Consider the following 10,925-nt stretch of genomic DNA (forward strand, 5'->3'; position numbering starts at 1 on the left):
GACAGCAATTTTATGTTTTCGCACTAAACTGACTGTGCCACACTTGGAAAGGGACTTGTGAGGAAGAGGTATAAATTTTGTTGCAAATATGCAGCCTCACCACTGGATGCCACTAAATCCCACACACTTGTCCTTAAACTAAAAATAATTTGGTCAGTGGACCATTTCTTCACTGGACTTGAGCAAAAAAAAAGAATTTTCTTCTTTTTTGTGTTGGATTTAGGCAAGCAACAAATCACTTTTTCGTTTTCCCTTTTTTTCTCCTTTTTTTTTTTTTTACTATAAAAAGCAAAAATAGTATCAATTTGAGGAGGAGTGTTAAATAAGCTGACTGTAGAAAACTCCGGGATTTCCTGGATGCACAGGAAAAGGTGTCTCTTACACATGACTTGAAATTATGCCCTGTGTTTTGGTGTGTTCATTAAAAAGAAGAAGAAGAAGAAGAAGAAACAGCCTTTATTGTCCCACAGAGGGGAAATTTGGGTGTAACAGCAGCCGCAGTTTATTATAAATATAAATAAAGATATAATAATTCACACTATTAAGAAAAGAATATATATAAAATCAACAAACAATATTAACCTTAATACTCCAATACTTAATACTTAATACTCAAAGACTCCGTTACTTAGAAAACAGCCCTTAAAATCCACTTTAAGCTGTTCTCAACCATTATCACTCACACTAAAGACTGTGTCACATAAATTACAAAGACCCAAAGTTATTCAGCAACTCTGTGTTTTTTTTCACAAGACCACAATAACTCCTCTTGGAATTTTGCAACAGGTTAAGTAAGAAGAGTGTGGCATAAACCTTGGAGAGTGTAATTTAATGGGGGTTACTAAAGTCAGCTACAGTGTGAATCAAATGATGACTGATGTTAAGTGGACTAGAAGAAATAATCTGTTTATTATTTCCGCACTGGCAGAAGCTCAGAGTGCGGTAGACATGTTAACAAGGCTGTCTGGGAAAGCCGACAGGACTATGTTAATGTGGAAGGAGTAGGGGGTGGGGCTTGGTAGATGATGGGGGTAAAAATTTTAAAAGCCTCTTGCTCTCTGTGAACAAGGTTTTAAAAAAACGGTTTGTTACCTGGCTCATTAGGAAAGAAAGAGATGAACAAAGCTGTTGCACTTTCACAACTGATTTTTTTCTATTGCTGCATCTGGTACATCTACAGATGATGAGTTTGACTGGCTAAATTTACTATTGTATGAGCTGAAACCTATCCTAATTGTCATAAGGTGAGCGGTAGTACACCCTGAATTGACTGAATTAGATAAATGGTTAAGAACATGGATGGATGGATGGATGTAAAAGAAAACAGAAGACTGATAACATTGATAGAAACAAATTAGATTGGTACACATTTGTTTTTATTTTGTATGTGCAGTTAAGAAAAAATAAAAGTACTGAGCTGAAGAGTCTACAGACCCTGAAAACCTCCTTGCAGACTGTAATAGTAATGATAGAGGAAGCGCTCCCAGCTGCAGCTGCAGCCCAGATGTCAGAGGAGAGAGATGGCAACACACATTGCCTGTCTAATACTTGTAAATAAAGTATAGGCCCTGTATATATTGATATGAGTGTAGCTCATCTAGCGTATTAGTAGATAGTGTCTTCATGTTTCTGTGTTAATAAATTGTCTTCTGGTTACCTCCAGTTTTACTTGGAAGGTTTTTTTTCATGCATTTTTATTTTTTTCCTTTGTGAGTGTTTGTCCCACTCTAGTTTCCCCATTGATTGTTTCACCTTTGATTGGGGATTGGCTCAGAAGGTCCATTAATCAGCACTATATAGAACCAGTCCATTTTACTATTAACTATTTCCACGTCGGAAATATTTCTCCCTCCTGTGGCTCATCACCCAGAAGATTTACATTGGGAGTGACCAGGATATATAGGGTTAAAAATGAGAATATCAGAAGGACAACTTAGGTAAGGCTGAGATGGTTTGGACATGTGCAGAGGAGCAATAGTGGCTATATTGGACAAAAGGTGTTGAAGATTCCTCTTTTCCTCCTTCTAGGCAGGAGGAAAAGAGGAAGACCTCAGAGGAGGTTCATGGATGTGAAGACGGCATGCAACGGGTTGGTGGGACAGAAGAGGATGCTGGGGACAGGGTGAGATGGTAGCAGATGCTCCACTGTGGTGACCCTTAAAAGGAGTGACTGAAATGGTAAATGGATTGGTTCTTATTTAGTGCTTTTCTACTTGAGCACTCAAAGTGATGAAGAAGAAGAAAGAAGAAGATAAGAAAAAGCCTTTGGCTAAAAGTTTAACATCTAAAATTCTGGAAGAACTGTATTATTATATTGTTTAATTCAATTTGCAAGGAATTCAGCTGGTGGCTATTGCCTGTTATTTACCAGTGAGAGCAAGACACTCACTAATGTGCATGCTCCATCAGCCCAAAGTTGCAGCAGTGTCCTAAACATCTTGTATCTAGCTAACCAAGATACATAATGTTAGCTAGTCCCCGATCAGATAAAAATCACAAACCAACAAAGAAAAAAGAAAGCTGTATTCAAAAGATTACTTTCAAACAGCGCTACAGCAAGGAAATCTTGCAAATAAATAAGGCATCTCAATATTTGCTGGTATGGAAATGTTACAGTAGGGGCTGGTGCTAGCAAGAGACTGGAAAAATGAAACTAGCTGCTTATGTCAAGCTGTTGTCGTGTCTATACAGTATACGCACATGCTCAATATAGGTGTAATAAAGAGGTTTACATGGCAACCGCCTTCATTGTTTGACATTAACACTTGTTCTGGTAGGCCTGTAATTATTTTTGACTCTCTCAGTCTTAAGCAATTTCTTTTCAAGAGAACTGGAGTAAACCTGGCCTCTGGCTAAAGACACCAAACTTCGCATGTAATTACACATTAAAATGGCTAAACATATAGACAAGTTAAAAGACATTCTTCCTTGGCACGCTGGGACATGGTAGCTACAGAGAATAGAAAGCAAGAACTGATAATATACAGTCTTTAAACATTGCTGACAGGCAGCAACAACACACACATTAACTCTGAACACTTTTATTGCCTGAAAGGCATGTGGAATGTGAGTGATGAACAAGTTCAACTGAATATGACTGATAAATTATCTCTTAAGATCTTTTCTGTATGTAAAAGTCTACTAATATACAGTACCAGTAAAATGTTTGGACACATATGGGTGAGTGTGTCCAAACTATTGACTGGTACTGTAAATAAAATAAAATCAAAATTTTTTACAGTGTTTAGCCAGTAATTACACCGTTATAACAACCTCATGGAAAATAAAATAAAGGATGGGATCATAAAGAGCATCGATCATCTTGGAACCAGTGTTCTTTGTTTATTGTGTCTGTGATAATACTGTTATTATTTATATTGAAAGACATGCAAAATATCCATCACACAATAATCCATTGTTCCACTGATGATCGGTCATTGAATTGAGCATAAGCACTGTAAGTTGTTTAAAACAATCTTATTTTGGCAACATCCAAAGCCATGTACAGTAGTTTGACTATGTGAAGGGGATGACTATAATGAACACAGACTCTGAAGTTAGAACAGACGGGAATGCCTTTATTGCCACCAAGTGCATGAGTAAAAACAATAAAAGGTAGTATAATATAATTTATTTTGAGTCAGGTCCCGCTATAGTTAGGTCCATAATTTGTTGGACAAACACCGTTTTTGTAGTTTTGCTTCTGTATACCGAAACATTTTAAATCAAACAATCAAGATGTGATTTACATGAAGACTTTCAGCTTACAAAAAACATTAACATTAACTGAGTAGCAATTTCAGCACCAAAATTAACTGAATAAACTGACATAATTTTAAAAGGATTGGTTTTTAATATTTGGATGAAAATCCTTTGCAATCACCAAAGGCCCCGTTTCTTCCCTTGAGATGCTCTGCTAGGCCTTTCCTACAGCACCTTTAGCTTGTATGTGGGTCTTAAAGCATGCTCTGTTGCAGTGAGATCAGGTGGCTGACTTCACCATTGAAGAATATGACATTTCTCTGCCTTTGCAGTCTGTTTTGGGTCATTATCTGTTTACACTGTGAAGCACTGTCCAATCAGTTTTGTAGCATCTGAGAAGAGAGTACAGATAGTGGCTTACTTATATACTGCTTATAAAAAAATGAAGGGGGAGGCAGTAGTGTCATTTGAAGGATGAAGTCAGACTGTAATCAGACAGTAATCCTCCAACCTGGCCAGGGGTTCTCCTACCAACTGTTTGTTTCAGATTCTGTCAGGAAAGTGACCTGTAACGTCTGCTAAAACTCACACAGAATCAAGGTTACTGGACACTTCAGAATTCCTCCTGCTACTTCTATCAGCAGTCACAGCATCAATAAACACTAGTGACTTGGTGTCACTGGCAGTCATACATGCCCATGTCATAACATTGCCTCCCCCATGTTTGTCAGATGATGTGATATGCTTCATTGAGCTGTTTCTCTCCTTCTCCATAATTTTCTCTTCTCATCATTCTGTTTATTCAGTAATTTAGTTAATCTTGGTTTCATCTGTCAAAAAAAAATTTTGTTTTCCAGAACTCTGCAGAAAATATCTAAAAGAGACTGCAGTGTCTTATCTGGCTTTCTTGTTCTTGAGTGTAACCAGATGTTTGCACCTTGGTGTAAATGTTGTGTATTTCCATTCATGATGGTGTTTGTGGTGTTGTACAGAGACTAAACTACAAAAAAAAGGAGGGCGGGTGTTTTTCCAATAAGTTAACTTTATGTTGCAGTCTATTGTACATAAAGTATCTGAAGGCAATTTTTAGTTTATATCTTTTGATTGAAAGAATAGAAAAAAAAACAGAGAAACACTAAAAATTAACCATCTTTTGTGGTTTCAGTCATCTTTCAAGGTGCTACAGATATTTATGTTTGTATTATCTATGTTGCTAGAAAATATGGCTTCAGGACCCACACTATTTGCAAGCTGAGACTCCAAAGAAAGTGGGCGGAGGCACATTTACTGTATGATGTAAGACATATTGTGTAGAGGGGGCTCAGGGTGTGAGAAAGCAAAATACTTTATAACTGAAGAGAGTTGAACAAAGAGAAGGAGAAAAAGAGAGGGAGTGAGAGGGAGAGAATTTAAGTCATTACTTAAATGACCCGAGGCTGAATCGCTCATATGCAAAAGGAGTTGACTAGAGGATACAAGAATTCTCCATTTTTGTCTGGTAATTACACAAACAATTGAGGGAGTCTGGAAGAGCTCAATAAACTGTGACAAGAAACTTGCTATATATGCACGCACACACGTACACACAGAGAGAAAACAGGATATGGCACTGAGCAGCAATAATATTTCATAGATTTGTGAATCCAGTAACCTGGAAAGGCTTATTTATACTGATTTTCTTGCATACTGGTTATAAATGAATGGAGGGGGAGGTGGTAGTGTCTTTTGAATGATGAAGTCAGACAGTAATCCTCTAACCTGGCCAGGGGTTCTCCTACCAACTGTTTGTTTCGGATATTGTCAGGAAAGTGAAGTTGATGAAGACAGATGAAGTTGTGAAATATGCAAAATTATATAATGGAGCCGCATATGGATAGAATAGTGCTTCAGGCATATTTTGCATGCCCAAAAGATAAAAGAACTTAGTTTGGTATTCATTTCATGATGCCATGTAGATTGAAAAACATGGACTTTTCGAAGTGGTTCTCTTTCAGCACCTGTCTAAACACAACTAAACTGCTGATTGCCTATCAAGTGAATCTCATGGACATCTCCTGCACATTTTCTTCCTTTTCCATTTTTTTAATTGCTCCCTATTAGTGCCAATTACTAGTAGCCTAGTTTTCAGATTTAAAACTAAGTTGTAAAAACAAAATCAAAGACAGCACACAAAACATGTTTAAAAAAATGTCTGCACTGCTCTGGATGAAATATTCCTCAGGGTTTGTTTTCCATTTTCTTTCATGAGTCCCCCCCCCCCCCCCCCCCCCCCCCCCCCCGGCATCTCTGAGAGCCCGTCAGGGCTCATTTAGCACGGGCGTGTACCTTCACTGCACATTGAACTTCTCAAAGATAATTTGGAGCTATATTAATGCACCAGTTTCTCTCACTTCTTCTCATTTTCCACCTACTTTGTCTCCATTTAGTGACCAAGATATTGTTTTTAATGGCCAAATCCAAAAGTACAATATAAAATAACTACTATTCAGATTCAAAGTTAAAGCAGTATTACTATATTTTTAAAAAGACTAAGAACTTATTAACAATAAAAAGTCCACTTTATTAGCTTCCAGTGAAAAGTGAAGAGCATTTGCCGACACTGTTAGCGTGGCGTGTCTATGAGGCGGATGCATTTGCTTTTACTATATTAACAACATGCCTAAAAACTGTTTAACCCTCACAGAAAAGAATGCAAATTGCTCACAGACAGCTTGGCCCTGTCTCACAAACAGGTCAGCTGTCTGCCAGCCGCTCAGCTGGTAGTGAAGATTAAAAAACAGGTGGTTTCATTTGCACATTTTTTTCTTTTTTTTTTTTTTTTTTGCTTTTACCTCTGCAGCATTCACTGGTCTTACCCACTGATGAGTTTAGCAAAAAATAGATGCTTGGAAACTCACAGTGGGAAGGAGAGGTATTATATACAGCTTTTTTAGTCTCACTGACCACTTAAAATGCTTTTTACTACCATAGTATAATATGAGAGTGCCGTGGTGTGTGTAAAAGCAGATAGCAGAGTTAGTAAGCATTTGTGGGTTGTGGTTTCTCTGGAAAAGTCTCTAATACAATTTTCTTACTAATAAAGCATCTTTTAAATGGATTCCTTGAAATAATTTTGCATGCAAACTGGCCAACAGCTGTTATCAACAGATAATGATCAGAGTGGGAACAGCTGACACGGACAAAAAAGAAGAGGATTGATCCAGAGGAGAGCCGTCCCTGTAAATGAAGGGAAGGAGGTAAAACTGGTGGGTTTCCTTTCTGACAAATGTCCTCTAAACATGGAATGTAACAAGTAACTGATGGAGTGTGTTGAGTGTAGTGTGAATGTGTGTATTTTCTATAGTTTATGTGACATCTGGCATTTGTTCATTTAGAATAAAGCTAAATGTTCCAATCTCTCCCCCAACTCTCCACTCATCTTCCCTCCTGCCAGCCAAAATGTCTCGTCATGAGAACAGAGTTAAGGTATGCCAAAAGGAAATAGCTCCACAAGTCATGCATCCAAACCTACAAAGAACTGCTGCAACGAGCCTCCCTTCTTTAAAAAAGAAAAAAAAAGTCTATAAAAGGAAAGGAGTGTGAGTGCTTCAGTGGCCTTGTTCATTTTTGTGTTTCTGAGTTTCCTCACTGATTACTTTTATTCAATTTTTTTGTGTTTTCTACCCCTATTTATAAACATTTTTGATACTTTATAAATTGCAAAAGAAGAACAAAACCACCAGTGATTCATTTTACTAACTAGTTTACCAATTTTCTGTCTCCAGTGAATGTGTATTAATGAGTTTCTGAAAAAAAGTTACATACAGGTGCATTCTTTAGAGATGTTTGCTAAAAACTACTCTTCTGGTTTTTGTCTTTCCATCCCATTTCCTGACAGTTAGAAACTACAGAATAATCATCTTCCTTAAAATTAACATCTCATTCTACACCAGCATATGTCCTGCTGCCTGTGACTAAAGCTAAAGCTGCACATTAATTTACAAGGAGGCTTCTTGCAAGTCTGAAAAATGATCAGTGCTCACAGACACAATTACACAATTACAATTACTGTATCAGTTTACCTCATTCTGAACATTCTCAATCTCTGTCACTGTGCCACCTGTAGGTGGCACACTCTTCCTGGCAGTGTTCATGGCTTACTGTAGCACTGAGGTTCAGTATGGAGCCCTTTGGCTCTGGCCCAGTGTCGGCCGTGTATTAGGCCATTGTATCAGTGCGATAAAGCTAGCATTTCTCAGTAGACATCACCTTTATAGAGTGACCAATGTCCAACAGCTATAAATAAGAGCTCAGAAGCTAGCTTAAAACCCTGCTCCCCCTCTCTTCTGTTTCTATTTTTTCATCTCTTTCTGGATGCTCCCACAGCCTTCTCTCACTGTTTTACAGTCTCTGGCCTAATTACACCAAACCACAAGCCTCAAAACACTACAGATCTCTCACCCAGTGATTTTCTGCCACTTTTTTTTGCTTGTAAGTAAGTACAAAAAACAACCCAACAGAGTGTGATGGTGTAAATACCATAGAAAAAGCTACCAGGGTAATTATTTGGAGTTGAGGTAATTTGATGCCCATTCACCTGATCATCCAGATGAAAACAGTGCACCTTTTATATTTGGTACCCCATAATAACATACTTTTGGCATTCTGTGCATTTATTATGTGCATGGATTATGAGCTGACATTGGTATCAATCTGTTTCCATGGTAACTCACTCCCTTAGTGAGCTGAAGGTCAGGCTGAGTGTCTGTTAAGCTGTCATCACTTGAGGATCACTTCATCTGATGGGACTGTTGCAGTAGTGGGGTGATGACCAATAAGGCAGCTAAGCCTGTTGGGCCAAGGTGTTTTCTACTTGCCGTATCTGTCTTCTCAGGCCTCACCAGTAACCAGTAAGTGAATGACATTAAGCAGGTGGTTTTCCAGATGAGCACTGCTATGTGATGAAAAACTTCTATTGAACACATCTGCAAAGTTGAGAAATAAACAAATTTCCAAAATGTTACTTTTTCCAATGATATTCACTTGTATCATCTGCAATAATGGATTTCTTGGTATGCTCAGGCACTAAAAGCAGTAGGTACAGTATGGTGCAATAAAAACCTAAGTTGATATAAGGACCAAATTTGTGTTTTTGGTTTTTCAATTCTGCATACATTTGCTTGTGTTTCTTTTTTTCTTTTTTTAAGTTGTATTAATGCGACAACCATCTTTGCTGAAAATGAACCAGAAATGCCAAAACCTACAATTTCTCAAATAGCCCAGGACTGCTCCAAAAGCAAGTCAACCTCGACAGACCAGCTTTGCAGCAGAAAGTCTAATGTCTGGTGCAAAACGCACTTTGAAAACTAATTTTATCCTTTATTTTTTTTTAATAACCAAATCATTTAAATAATAATAAACATTTCTAGTCACCAGCTCCAAAACTCTCTAAAGTAATAGGTCAGTCCCCAGTGATGACTTTACAAAGCTGTGTCACACTTATCTAGATCTTGGTTTCAGTCTTTTTTACTCACTGACAAACTCACTCATATTGATCTCCTTCTCCAAACTGTTCTTCTTATGGGGAAAGATGGCTCTGTGGTGGTCTTGTGCACAGCCTCCCAACAACTTTGCAGACTATCATCTACATGTTGTAGCTGTTTACTGTCATCAGGGGGGCAGTGTCACAAAAAAACTGGCAGATACATTTAAGTGCCCGGTTGTTGGTCTTTGCCAGCCATGGAGTGAAGATAACATACAAAAAGCTGAAGTGAAATTAAGTGTTCAAAACAAAGAAAAGTGTGCACTGCAACCACTGTCTGTGCTCATAATAGTTACATCCTTTTTTAATAAACAGATAATGGTTGTAGTGCATTGAGCTCTTTGTATTCCCATGGATAAACCTTACCTGCAAACACATGTCCACTTTGGATTATTTTTTTTAATCAACGCAAATCCAGATCATCAAAATTTCTGTAAAACATTCTCTGTCAACCTTTGAACAGCATAACATTTTACATCTTATTTTAGTGAATTTCATATAAAATAAAACTGGATTTTTGCTAGCATGTACTGTAACAGTTTGCTGAATAACCTCTGATAGTGTAGGCGCATGCAGCTATTATGTTTCTTTCATTCTTCAGGTAGGTCCTACAACTTAATCCAGCTGCACTCCTCCCCATCCATCTCCACTGCCACCCACTCAAATTACCACATTCCTTTCTCCCTAACTCGCTCTTTACCATTGGAAGTGAAGGAGGACAGTGACACCCTTTAGAGCAGAGAGTAAACACTGCAGGAAATACCCTTACAAAGAACTAGGTGTGCGATCTAAAGGAGGTTGAGAAGTGCAGCAGACCATAATGCATTGGGGTTAAATTATTTCAAGAGGTTACATCAATATGTAGAAAAGACTTGTTCTTGAATTTTAGGTGAATCTTTGCCATTTGAAAATACTCATTACATTTCCCTGCACTTTTAGGAAGTTAATATTTTGACAGGTCTTGGGCATTTTGCTGTGCAGAATTAAGTATTAATTTTTTGCAAGAGTCCTGTCTGATAATATTAATACTATATCTATCTAATTAAAATTACGTTTTTTGGACTATTTGGGACTGTTTTTGGAGTACTACAGCAAAAATACATTTAGCAGAAATACAGCAACATCATCATGTGTATCTAGCCGATGAAAAAAATAATATAAATAATATAAAAGAGGCATCATTCAAGCACACTTACTTTCTACTTACTTCCAAATAAAGGGGTTGTGGTGGCCACATATATGCACATTTCACACCAGAATGCCCCAAGCTCTTATTGCGAAGAGAGAGACCAGAATAGATCTGGAAAAGGCGGGAGAGAGAGGCCTGGGATAAAAGGGCTGGACTCCTCCTTTTGCAGGAGTTATATTTTGGAGTTCTAGTTTGTTGTGAGTTTACCGAATAAAGCTGAGACTACATACCTGCTCGTGTCTCCTTCCACCGACTCCTACATTGGTGACCCCGACTAAAGAACATGTCTGCTGACGACAGCTCAACGGCCGCGGCCGCTGTTTCCTCACCAGCCGCCGCCGTTTCCTCACCAGCCGCCGCCGTTTCTCCCGCTATTTTTGCGGCCACGGTCAAGCTCCCGGAGTTCTGGCAGCACGATCCAGAGCCTTGGTTCCAGCATGTGGAGGCCCAGTTTCACCTCCGCGGGATCACGTCAGACGACACCAAGTATTACCATGTCGTCGCGGCGCTGGA

This window comes from Archocentrus centrarchus, chromosome 5 (genome assembly GCF_007364275.1).
Source record: "Archocentrus centrarchus isolate MPI-CPG fArcCen1 chromosome 5, fArcCen1, whole genome shotgun sequence".
NCBI lineage: Eukaryota > Metazoa > Chordata > Actinopteri > Cichliformes > Cichlidae > Archocentrus > Archocentrus centrarchus.